Consider the following 13,912-nt stretch of genomic DNA (forward strand, 5'->3'; position numbering starts at 1 on the left):
ACTTTTATAGCAGCTCCTAGAACGTTGTGTCTTTATTTTTATATATATATATATATTTTATATTGATGTCAGAGAGGAAGGGAGAGGGAGAGACAGATAGAAATATCAATGATGAGAGAGAATCATTGATTGGCTGCCTCCTGCACGCCTCCTACTGGGGATCGTGCCCACAACCCGAGCATGTGCCCTTGACTGGAATTGAACCTGGGACCCTTCAGTCCGCAGGCCGGCGCTCTATCCACTGAGCCAAACCAGCCAGGGCGAACGTTGTGTCTTTAGCAACGTTCTTTTCCCTCTAACAATTTCCTCTTGCTTCAAAATGGCGAGTATTCACGACATGTCATGCGATTAGTGACAGGGGATCAGAGGGCCTCTTTAGGATAGGACATCTTCATTTCAGGGTGTCATCTTTAATAAAGAGGCCTCTTTCAATAAAATAGGGCTTAAGTGGTAAAATTTCAATGGCTGTTTCCCCTACCCATGCCGAACCTTACAGTCTTCACCCTGGCATGCCCACCCTGCCTCCCACTTAAGCCACTTTCTCCAACAAATTCAGTTCTCTTCCATTCATTCCTCACTCTGCATCCTATGTCTCCCCATTCTCTTGCCCACCCACTGTTCATCATTTTTTTTTCACACCACCCCAACTGCTACCGTCCCGGCTGGGAAAAAAAGCCTTCCTTCAGACTCCAGGGCAGCCTGTTCAGCTGGGCCAGGGTGCGAACCCTGCCGTTTCTCAGCCCAAGGAAAACCAAAAAGTACCTCCAATACCATGGCAGCTGCACCAGGATGAGGGAACGGAGTGTAAACATGCTCCACCATCTCTGCAAAACATCCTGTTTCAGAGTGCACACAGCTTTTGGAACGTACTTTATAGTGAAGATTTGCATATTTTATAAATGCTAAAATCATGCTAGTTGTTTAAATTTACATAACATGCTTTCAGGTGTAAATTTGTATTTTGTGCCCTGGCCGGTGTGGCTCAGTTAGTTGGAGCATCGTCCCAGGCACCAAAAAGGCACTGGTTTGATTTCCAGTTGCAGGCTTTGTTCCCATTGGGGGCCTGCAGGAGGCAACTGATTAATGTTTCTCACTCACACCTCTCTCTCTCTCTCTCTCTCTCTCTCTCTCTCTCTCTCTCTCTCTCTCTCTCTCTCGTCTCTCTTCCTTTCTCTCTAAAATCAATAAAACATACACTGAGTGGCCAGATTATTATGATCTCTGAATGCATAATAATCTGGCCACTCAGTGTATATCCTATATAATAAAAGGCTAATATGCAAATTGTTCCCTTGACCAGGAGTTCGACCAGCAGGCAGGCCGGCCAACCGTCCATGTCCCCTCCCCCTGGCCAGGCTGGCTGGACTCTACCCATGCACGAATTCATGCACTGGGCCTCATACACACACACACACACACACACACACACACACACACACACACACAAACACACTGAGTGGCCAGATTATGATGATCTCTGAACGCATAATAATCTGGCCACTCAGTGTAGACTGACCACAGAGTTGGGATTTTAAAATAAGGTTTTTCAATGTATAAGAACTGCATTGTGGGTAGTTAGAAAGAAGCAGAGGACTTACTAGCCAGAGGCTGGGGGCCACTATCTCCTGATCCCTTGACATATCAAGATTTTCAAGCTTTCCCTTATCCATAAGTACACTGAGTGGCCAGATTATTATGCGTTCAGAGATCATCATAATCTGGCTACTCAGTGTAGATACACACACACACACACACACACACACACACACACTGCGAGAAATCTGCTCTAATGGACTGGAATACATGTCTCAAGCCAAGCCTGCCAGAGTCTGGGTTTGCTAGTAAACTGTACATTCAGGGTCCTTCAAAGTACAAAGGTCTAGTGTTAGAAAACTAGAGAAAGTGTCACTCCCAGGAAACCCAATTGAATACTTTGGTGATTGGAGCTGCTCTGTATCTAAGTGAAGTCTGTGGCTTCCAGTCTGGAACAACGAGTTGAGAAACACTGTGGGTGGCAGGAGGTGGAGTGGGTGGCAGGGGATTAGAGAGGAGCTCACTGTTGATGGGGCATATCCAGGAGGCTCAGAATTCTGTTGAATCAGTCCTGGACCAAGAGCCCTGCCAAGACCAAGTTGCTTGTGACACTACCTCTCCGTGCCTGCAGCCTACCAAACTCTGCCAGCCCACACCACAGAGAGCTAACGTCAACGGGATTCAGTCCCCACCAGTTCTTGTGTTTGCCCTCTCTAATGTTGATGCCACCACACTGCGTCTCCTCCCCATGTGCCTCCCACTTTCTGTGCCACCACCATGGACACACAGAGATTCAGTGACATTTGAGAGACTCAGAATACAGAGATGAATAAGGCACAGTCCTGGACCAGGAGAAGCAAACAGCCTGAGAGAGAGGGGAACATGGAAACAAATCAGTGTAATTTAATGACATCTATTCTAATAGAGGAATAGGCAGAGTACCCCTGATACAGCAAGAGTGAATTGGTGCTGAACAATGTGATTTGGATACCTTTGAGTCTCACCCACTACATTAGTTTCCTATTGCTGCTATAACAAATTATCAGAAACTTAGTGGCTTAAAACAACACAGATTTATATCTTACAGTTATGGAGGTCAAAAGTCTGACATGGGTCTCATGGGGCTAAAATCAAAGTGGCACCAAGGCTCTTTTCTTTCCTGAAGCTCTAGGGGAGAATCCATTTCCTTGCCCTTTCCAGCTTCTAGGGGCCACCTGCACCCCTTGGTTCATGGCCCCCTTCCACCCTCTTCAAAGCCAGCAACGTTGCATCTCTCTGTGCCTTTCTTCACATATCCCTCTGACTCTCTGACCCTCTCTCTTCCACTTTTTTATATATATATTTCAGAGAGAAAGGGAGAAGGAGAGATAGAAACATCAATGATGAAAGAGAATCATTGACTGGCTGCCTCCTGCATGCCCCGCACTGGGGATCTAGCCCATAACCCAGGCATGTGCCCTGACCAGGAATCAAATCATGACCTCTTGGTTCATAGGTCAACACTCAACCACTGAGCTACCTCAGCTGAGCATCTCTCTTCCACTTTTAATGACTCATGTAATTATACTTGGCTCACCAGGATAATCTCCCTACTTTAAATCCACCTGATTAGCAACCTTAATTCCATCTACAACTTTAACACCTCTTTGCTATGTAACCTAAAATATTGACAGGTTCCTGCAATTTGGATGGGGACATCTTTGAGAGGCTTTTATTTTGCCTATTACACCCACCAAAAATTTAGCCTATCTAATAAAAGAGTAATATACAAATTGACCATCACTCCAACACACAAAGATGACCGCCCTCATGTGGTCAAAGATGGCTGCTCCCATATGGACACAAGATGGCTGCCACAAGATGGCCGGCAGGGGATGACAGTTGTGGGTGATCAGGCCAGCAGGGGAGGGCAGTTGGGGGGACCAGGCCTGCAGGGGAGGGCAGTTGGGGGTGACCGGGTCAGCAGGGGAGGGCAGTTGGGGGTGATAGGGCTGGCAGGGGGGCAGTTAGGCATCGATCAGGTTGGCAGGGCAGTGGTTAGGGGGTGATCAGGCTGGCAGGCAGAAGCGGTTAGGGGTAATCAGGCAGACAGGCAGGTGAGCAGTTGGGAGCCAGCAGTCCTGGATTGTGAGAGAGGTCCCAGATTGGAGAGGGTGCAGGCTGGGCTGAGGGACACACCCCCGTGCATGAATTTCGTGCACTGGGCCTCTAGTATAAATATAATAAACTAGAGGCCTGGTGCACGGATTCATGTACCAGTGGGATCCCTCAGCCTGGCCTGCAGGGATTGGGCCAAAACTGGCTCTCCAACATCCCCCGAGGGGTCCCAGATTGTGAGAGGGCACAGGACAGGCTGAGGGACCCCACCAGTGCGTAATCAGGGCCGAGGAGGGACCGCAGGAGGGCTTCAGGGCATGTCCGACCATTCTTGCCCAGTCCTAATAGGCCGGACTCCAGCAGCAAGCTAACCTACCGGTTGAAGCATCTGCCCCCTGGTGGTCAGTGCACATCATATCATCTGGTCAAACAGTCCAAAGGTCGGACCCTTAGCATATTAGGCTTTTATTATATAGGATATATAAACACACACACACACACACACACACACACACACACACACACACACACCAACCTGAGTTCTACACACATTCCTCCCTGCCCAATTGCATAACAGCAGTCTTACATCCTCCTGCTGGTTGAAGGCAATTACCCCTGCCAAGATGGTGATTCTTTGACCACAGGAATCCAAAGCCCTGGCAATAGCCATACTTGTAGTTCAATGATCCTTGCTATGTGCATTGGCAAGAGTGTGACCCTTTGTGAACAGAACCTCAAACTCTGCAGAGCCCAAAGCTGCAGCTTCAGGCAGCATAAAGTCCCCCAATGGGTCATGTCGAATGAACTCAGAGAGTCTGGAGACTTTGGCTAGAGATAAATGAATAAGATTTATTCAGGTCTTAGGGTTTGCAGTTCAGAAACACAGCTAAGTAAAACCCCAGAAGTGTTCAAAAAAGAAAGAAAAGTTAAGAGTTCTTATAGTAAAAAGTGCATTCTTTTTTTTAATCCTCATCGGAGAATATTTTTTCCATTGATTTTTAGAGAGAGAGAGTGGAAAGGAAAGGAAGGAAAGAGAAGGAGAGGGGAGGGGAGGAGAAGGGGAGAAAAGGGGAGCGAAAGGAAGGAAAAAGCCCTCATCATGAGCAGCTTATCTCCTATCTGCCTATATGAGCCAAAGGCTTTTCCCATTTTTATACCCCCTTCCAGCCTATAGTCAGCCAGAACCTGGCATGTCATAGGAAGACATCTAACAGTGATCTCATTCACTGAAGAGAAGGTATCATTAAATAAGTGCAAAGAGCCGAAACCGGTTTGGCTCAGTGGATAGAGCGTCGGCCTGCAGACTGAAAGGTCCCAGGTTCGATTCCAGTCAAGGGCACGTACCTTGGTTGCGGGCACATCCCCAGTAGGAGGTGTGCAGGAGGCAGCTGATCCATGTTTCTCTCTCATCGATGTTTCTAACTCTCTATCCCTCTCCCTTCCTCTCTGTAAAAAATCAATAAAATATATTTTTAAATAAATAAATAAGTCCAAAGAATTCATAAGGGAGAACCAGAAAAGCTTATGCAGAGTCTATTTACTGCTGTGGATCTTATACTAGGCATGGTGCCTGATACACTGTAATTATGAAATAATATGGATTGACCAAGTAACTAAATAGCAGTATGATAGCTACCATGTATCAAATATTTATCTCAGTGCTTAACATGTTGAAAAATACATAATAAATAGTTATTAAACAAATGAGGAAATGGCCTGGGCGGTTTGGCTCAGTGGACAGAGCATCAGCCTGTGGACTGAAGGATCCCAGGTTCGATTCCGGTCAAGGGCACATGCCCAGGTTGTGGGCTCAATCCCCAGTAGGGGGTATGCAGGAGGCAGCTGATTAATGAGTCTCTCTCATCATTGATGTTTCTATCTCTCTCTCCCTCTCCTTTCTCTCTAAAATCAATAAAAATATATATTTTTTAAAAATGAGGAATTAGAAGCATTAGTTATGGAGCACTTATTGCTCAATTATCTTATTTAATCCTCACAAAGCCTAGGAGAGGGATAATCCCATCATTTCTATTTTATAGATAAGGAGATCGGGTTATAGAGACATTAAATAACTTTTTAAAAAAATTGTGATGACTAGCAAGCATTGTCTAAAGAGCTATTACAGATGTGGAGTGAGTGGTGTCCTTCTCCACCAGAGGGCACAGTCTTGTACCCCAGTCTTGCCCTGAAAAACTGATAATGGGAGTAGATCTGGGGAATTAGGCTCCTGATTCCAGATTTGTATAACAGCAATCACTGTTTGAATCATGGGATTCTGCAGAGTGAGAGGGACCAAACTGGGAAACAAAAAATAATCTAGAAACCTATAGTTAGGGCTATGGGAAACCCAAAATGGCTACTTTGTTCTTCCCAGTTCCCTGGCGTTCTTTTCATTTTTTTTTTTTTTTTTTGCATTCCTTCATCTACCTTAGACCATTTGGGCTGAACTTCATTCAATTGCCACTTAGTCTGAGTTATCGATATGTTCTTCTTGTTGTGTATATGTTTTCTGCATGAGTTAAAGCTTTCCCCTGCCACAAGGATGATGCCCTCACAATGGCAAAGAAACTGTTAGAAAATGTTTCCCACTTGGGGTATATCTTCCAAAATCTCTAGTGATCGAGGCACCCAAGCAAGTCATACAAGACGTGACGGATGGCCCTGTAAACTTCCTGGAATTATCACTGACCTCATCACCAGCCCTATCACCCTCAGTTGTCAGTCAAGGCCGAGAGAACTAATGGGGAAACTGGATTCCAGCAGAGCAAGTTGAATTACACTCGACTGAATGAACTGGTGAGAAGAGCTAAAATTGCATGACTCTCTATTTGAAATGTTGGTAATTTTTCAAATCTTTTGTTTTGCAGATATAAATAATTTTTATTCTTTACACCAGGGGTGGGGAACATCTGGCTCGAGGGCTGTATAAGAACTGAGAAATCATTTGGTCTGGCCTTGCCAAGCCATTAGGGGTGAGTTAATTCAATGTTTGACCAAGTACAGCAGGCTAATTTTTAAGTTGATAATCTTTATGGCCCTCGAATAATGTTATAAATATCCAAATGGCCCTTGACTGAAAAAAGGTGCCCCACCCCTGCTTTACACCTTTGAAAGCAATATTGAAACATTTACCTTTTTTCTCTGTAATTGATCCCTCCAGATTGCAATCACGCAGAAACTTTATGTTCTTTAATCTGGCCTTTATTTTCTCCTTTGACTCAAACTGGCCTCTCACCTAATGCCCTGGATTCACCCACCTCCCTTCTCCCTTGCTTAATCATTAAGCCCTCAGGACAATGAGGTTCTGGTCAGAATCCAATAATCTTAGGAACAAGGTCCTGGGTCTGTTGACTACTGAGATAGCGTTAAAAATAATATCTTAAACTGGAGAGCATTATGCTAAGTGAAATAAGCCAGTCCATGAAAGAAACATACCACATGATCTCACACATTTGTGGATAATAAAGAACATTATAAACTGATGAACAAAAAGATAGATACAGAGGCAGTAAAGCATCAAACAGTCTGTCAAATTACAGCAGGAAGGTTAGGGAGAGGTGGGGGAGATAAGATATAAACCGAAGGACTTGTATGCATGCATAGAAGCATAACCAATGGACGCAAAACACTGGGGGGTGAGGGCATGTATGGGAGTGAGGTGGGGGGGCAATGGTAAGATATGTACACATATAATACCTTAATAAAAAAATGAAAAAAATAATATCTTAGCCTCAGTTGTGTTTTAGCTCTGAACCCAGGAAAGTGGAACAATTCCACAGAACAAATTCTTGCAAAACTGGACAGAACAACTCCATGGCTCACATCAGGACCAGATGCACTTACCAACTACCCAACCAATCAATAGAGACCATGCCCAGGCAGACAAAATACTCTGGGCAGAGTGCAATAGGCATTGCAATGTTGACTCCTGATTCTATGACCATTGGTACAGGACTCCTTGGTTGGGAACATTAACAGAATCATTGCACATTTGTTATTCATGAGGAAAGTCAAAGTTTCGTGACATAGGTCAATGAATATGAGAATGATCCTGTGTAAAGGCAGGATAAAAATAGATTTAGGGACAAATCCTTCTCTCGCCTCATTGAAACATTCACAATTATTCTTCCTAATCCAAAATTGCTATTCTTATATTACCAAGTAGACATATGTTTTGGAATTATCACTAGAGGGTACCTACTACACCGAGTGGCCAGATTATTATGCATTCAGAGATCATAATAATCTGGCCACTCAGTGTGTGTGTGTGTGTGTGTGTGTGTATGTGTGTGTGTGTGTGTGTGTGTACACATACACACACACACACACACATATATATTAGAGGCCCGGTGCATGAATACGTGCATGTGGGGTCTGGCCAGCCTGGCCAGGGGGAGGGGACATGGACGGTTGGCCGGCCTGCCTGCTGGTCGAACTCCTGGTTGAGGGGACAATTTACATATTAGCCTTTTATTATATAGGATATACACTGAGTGGCCAGATTATTATGCGTTCAGAGATCATAATAATCTGGCCACTCAGTGTATATTTTAAGCACTCTACAAAGGACTTTACCATAGCATTTAATATTCACAACCCTAGAAGGAGAAAACTTTTAACCCTATTTTACAGATAAGCACCCTGAGTTTCAAAAACCTGTCCCAAATCACACAGCTGATAACTGGCAGCTCTGGGGTTTGCATCTAGGTCTGTCTGACCTCAAAAATCCCTACTTTTCCTGCCAAACCAGTGAACTCAACTCCACCAATCAAAAATTACTTATTGCCCTAGCCGGTTTGGCTCGGTGGATAGAGCGTCGGCCTGTGAACTGAAGGGTCCCGGGTTCAATTCCAGTCAGGGACGCATGCCCGGGTTTTGGGCTTGGTCCCCAGTTGGGGGCATGCAGGAGGCAGCTGATTGGTGATTCTCTTTCATCATTGATGTTTCAATCTCTCTCTCCTTCTCCCTTCCTCTCTGAAATCAATAAAAAAACATATTTAAATTTTTAAAAAACGTACTTACTGAGTCAACTACCCTTCGGCTCCGTGCCAACAGGTTGGCATTGTCTAAGTCACTTGGTTGGATAAGAAAACGCAAATTTCCTGTCTGATAGTGAGGTACGCTCTCTAAGAGGGAAGAACATAAATGAAGAACAGTGGACCATTTTCAAAGTAGGATAGCACTTATCTCAGAAAGAATGATGGTTATTATGATGCCCCAGATTCACTGACTAGACATCCAGAGAGGAATCCTCCACAAGCAGAAAGTCCTATGGCCTCTAGAATTCTCCTTCTGTGAAGGAGTCTGGATGGGGGCAGCCTCTGAGGGTGCAGGGATCTCTTAGCAAGTTGATTGTTTACTAGTACTTATCTCAGGCTGTAGGCGCTCCCGATCCATACTGCAGTCCTACTTATCAGTCCCATTCTTGGTATGGGGGCATAGATGCAGGGCAAAGAAGGGAAGCGGGACATGTTGGGAAGACTGGAACTGGTCAAGAGCAAGCATTCTTGTTGTGATTAATCAAGGTGTGTGCTAGAGAAACTTAATTTGTGAAAAGGGGACCAAATGTGTTGAATATTTACAGTTCTTAGCCGAAGGGCCAGCCCTAGGACAGTATTTTATAAAATCTGTTTTTAAACTTTCCATGTTTGTCAGAAGATCTATGAGAGCTGTAATTACAGGGTGTAGAGTCAAAGATCTCTTGCCTAAGAGTCAGGAGCTCTCAGTTGTATTTCTGACTCTGCTACTTTCTAGCTGTGTGACCTTGGACACGTGCTTTATCCTATGGGCTTCGGTTTTCTCAGATGAGGAATTTGGGACTAGAGAATCATTAACATTCTATATGTCTATGATGACAAAATGCTCAACAACCCAGACTAAAGAGCTTTGAAGGAAAAAATCCTTATTCTTTCAGATTATATTTATCCAGGCCAGCTTTATTTAAATGACTGATTATATTCCCTGAAACTCTGAATGGAACTGTATAGTTAACCCTTTTTTTAGTATACCGATAAATATCCTTTCAATTAAAAAAAAATCTAGATGACATAGCAGGACATATGTAAAAAATAAGTAATTAATACTATGTGAACTCTGTCTGGGTAGCTAAGTTGGTTGGAGCATCATCCCGATACGCCAAGGTTGCAGGTTCATTCCCTGGTCAGGGCACATACAAGAAGCAATAAATGAATGCATAAATAAGTGGAACAATCTCTTTCTCTCTCTCTCTCTCTCTCGCTCTCTCTCTCTCTCTCTCTCTCTCTCAAATCAATTTTTTAAAAGACTAAATGAAATCACATCTGTAAAATGCCAACCAAGGCATGCCATGCCACTCATAGTAGACACTAAGAAATGCTAGTTGTGTATCTCACTTCTTCCTCTCCTGTAGCAGCCTCCTATGATTAATCTCTTAAGGAGACCTTAAAAAGTATTACAATTCTCTCAATCCTGTGGTTTTGGGTCCCCTTTTGATCTTGCACCCTTCTCCCACTTCCATCATCCCCCAATAAGGAATGACTCGCCCCATATCCTCCACCACCTCCAGCATGAGTTCTCAGGTAATAACCTCTGTTGTCTCCAGCAGAATATACCCACTATCCACTCACACGAGGCAAGCACGTGGGTCTCTTTTATTTTCAGGTCAACAGAGGCTGCTCAAGTGGAGTTCACTTCCAACTGTGTTTCCTTCTTTGAAGTATCCTCTATTTTCCTGGAATCACTGTTAGCATGTAATTGCCAGTTTATGAATGGTACAAAGAATGGGAAGCTGGATTCTGAACTTTAATATCTATTGTGTATGCCCCGGGGCCACAGGGAAAACAGGGGGTGTCTTCTACTTTGTGTACCAATAGGCAATTATTTAGACTGATCTTATTGAGTAACCTCCATACTCAGATTCATAGAGGTGACATTTCAGGACGCCTAAGGATAGCTGATTGCACTTTGCAGATTTCCTACACATTTATGAGGAGTTAAGTCTTGGACCATGAGCTGAGTCTTCTCTTTGGGCACGACTTCAGAAGGAGAGAAAGGGAGGGCGGCCTGGAGAAGGTAGGTCATGCTGAATGGGTGACTGACTGTGTCTCTGCCCCTCAGTTCTGATTGTTCCTATCTTTTTTTCTCCAGGTGGCTGAATCCCTTCCAACCGTAACTAGAACTGTCAGGGACTGTAATGTTGAATTATAAGTCCCTGGAGGGCAGGGACTAAGCCTTATTAATTTCAGCATTCCCCTAGCACAGTGCTTGGCAGGAAGCAGACCTTAATAAATATTTGTTGAATAACAAGCAGGCTTTTACTGCCCTTCAAATGCAGACAGACTTCAAGGTGACCCCCATGATCCTGTCTTCCGGTGTTTACACCTCTGTATTACCCTTTCTGCTTGAGTGTGGGCAAGATCTGTGACTTGCCTTTAATTAGCAGAATATGCTGAAGGTGATAGCATGTCGCTTCCAGGATTGTTACATTATGTAAAACTCTCTCTTGCCAAGCAACAAAAGCAAAAAATAGACAAATGAGACTACATCAAACTTTTTAAAACTTTCACACCTCAAAGCAAACAACCAACAGAGTAAAAAAGCAACTTACTGAATGGGAGAAAATATTTGCAATTCATGTATCTGATAAGAAGTCAATATCCAGAATACCCAAAGACCTACTATAACTCAATAACAAAACACCTGATTTAAAAATGAGCAAAGGACTTGAGCCCTAGCTGGTTTGGCTCAGTGGATAGAGCATCGGACTGCGGACTGAAGAGTCCCCAGGTTGGATTCTGGTCAAGGGCACCTCCCCAGGTTGTAGGCTTGATCCCTAGTAGGAGGCATGCAGGAGGCAGCCGATCGATGATTCTCTCTCATCATCGATGCTTCTATCTCTCTCTCCCTTTCTCTCTGAAATCAATAAAAATATATTTTAAAAAATAAAATGGGCAAAGGACTTGAATAGACAGTTCTCAGAAGAAGACATTTAAATGGCCAATAAGCATATAAAAAGATGTTCAAAGGAGAGTGGGATCATAAAGTGTAAAGGGAGTCAAATATATGGTAACAGAAAATGATTTGACTTTGGGTGGTAGACACACAATGCAATATGAAGATCATATATCACAGAAACGTGCACCTGAAACCTATATAATCTTATTAACCAATGCCAACCCCAATAGATTCAATAAAAAAAAAATGCCCACATCACTAATCATCAGAGAAAGGCAAATCAAAATCACAATGAGATATCACCTCACACCTATTGGGATGACCATTACCCCCAAAAAAATAAAAAAACAAACCCAGAATATAACAAGTGCTGGTGCAGATATGGAGAAAAGGGAACCTTTGTGCACTGTTGCTATAGAGGCTCCTCAAAAAATTGAAAATAGAACTCCCATATGATCAGCAATCCCACTTCTGAGTATATCCTACCTAATAAAATGGTAATATGTAAATTATCATCACTCCGCTACGCCCATGATTGGCCCAGATGGAGGCGCAGGGGGCGGGACTCGGGGTGGCCGGGGTAGCCGATTGGGCCAGCAGGACGCTGAGCTCGCGTCGCCAGTGGCGGCGAGAGCTCAGCGTCTGCGCCATGGCTGTGCTGCAGCACAGAAGGGGCCTCTGGGGCAGCGAGCTCACATCCCGCCGCGGACCATCAAAAGCGTGGGAGCTGGGTTCCTGTCCGCTCCAGCACCAGGCCTTTTGGAAGCCTTCACCGTGCCGGAGGCTTCTGAAAGGCCTGGTGCACCAGCGGACAGGCACCCAGCTCCATCACGATCGAAAGCGAAAGCGTGTAGGGGACCCTACACGTGCATGATTCAATCATGCACTGGGCCTCTAGTAACCAAAAGAATTGAAAACAAGATCTTAAAGAGACATTTGCACCTCTATATTCATTACACCATTATTCATAATAACCAAAAGGTGGAGAAAACCTAAATATCCATTGATGGGTGAGTGGATAAAAAAATGTGGTATCGCCCGGCCATCGTGGCTCAGTTGTTGAGCATTGATTGACCTATAAACCAGGAGGTCATGGTTCGATTCCCAGTCAGGGCACATTCCTGGGTTGTGGGCTCAATCTCCAGTGAAGAGTGTGCAGGAGGCAGCCGATCAATGATTCTCTCTCATCACTGATGTTTCTATCTCTCTCCTTCTCCTTTCCTCTCTGAAATCAATAAAAATCTTTTTTAAAAAGAAATGTGGTATATACATAAATTGGAATATTAGTAAGCCTTGAAAAAGGAAATTTATGCCATAGGCTATAACATGGATAAATCTTGAGGACTTTTTACTAAGTGAAATAAGCCAGTCATAAAAAGACACTACTGTATATGATTCCACTTATATGAAGCATCTAAAGTACATATTCCAACTCCTAGAGACAGAATGGTGGTTACTAGGGGCTGAGGGAGGGAGAAATGGAGAATTGTTCAATATGTACATATAGAGTTCCAGTTTTGCAAGTTCTGGAGATCTGTTACAGAATAATATGCATTTAGTTAACACTACTATCCTATATAATAAAAAGGTAATATGCAAATTGACCCTAACAGCGGAACGACCAGGAACAACCAGTCACTATAATGCGCACTGACCACCAGGAGGCAGACGCTCAATGCAGGAGCTGCCCCCTGGTGGTCAGTGCGCTTCCACAGGGGGAGCACCGCTCAGCCAGAAGCCAGCTCATGGCTGGCCAGCGCAGCTGCAGTGGTGGGAGCCTCACCTGCCTCCATGGCAGCGCTAAGAATGTCCGACTAACACCTTAGGCCCAATCCCCCATGGAGAAGGCATAAGCCATCAGTCAGACATCCCCCGTGGTGTCCCAAACTGCGAGAGGGTGCAAGCTGGGCTGAGGAGTCCCACTAAGTGCACGAATTTTCGTGCACTGGGCCTCTAGTCCTATATAATAAAAGCCTAATATGCTAAGTGTCCAACCATTCGACCAGTCGCTATGACGTGCACTGATCACCAGGGGGCAGATGCTCCAACTGGTAGGTTAGCTTGATGGGGTCCGGCCAGTTGAGACTAGGCAAGACGGGCCTGACATGCCCTGGAGCCTTCCCGAGTCCTACCCCGGCCCCGATCTTGCACCGGTGGGGTCCCTCAGCCTGGCCTGTGCCCTCTCACAAAACCCCACATAACATAAAATTTACCATCTTAGCCATTTATAAGTGTACTAGAGGCCCAATGCACAGAATCGTGCACCAGTGGGGTCCCTCCACCTGGCCTGCAGGGATCAGGCCAAAACCGGCTCTCCAACATCTCCTGAGGGGTCCTAATATCGTAATGT

Source organism: Eptesicus fuscus, chromosome 1 (genome assembly GCF_027574615.1).
Source record: "Eptesicus fuscus isolate TK198812 chromosome 1, DD_ASM_mEF_20220401, whole genome shotgun sequence".
NCBI lineage: Eukaryota > Metazoa > Chordata > Mammalia > Chiroptera > Vespertilionidae > Eptesicus > Eptesicus fuscus.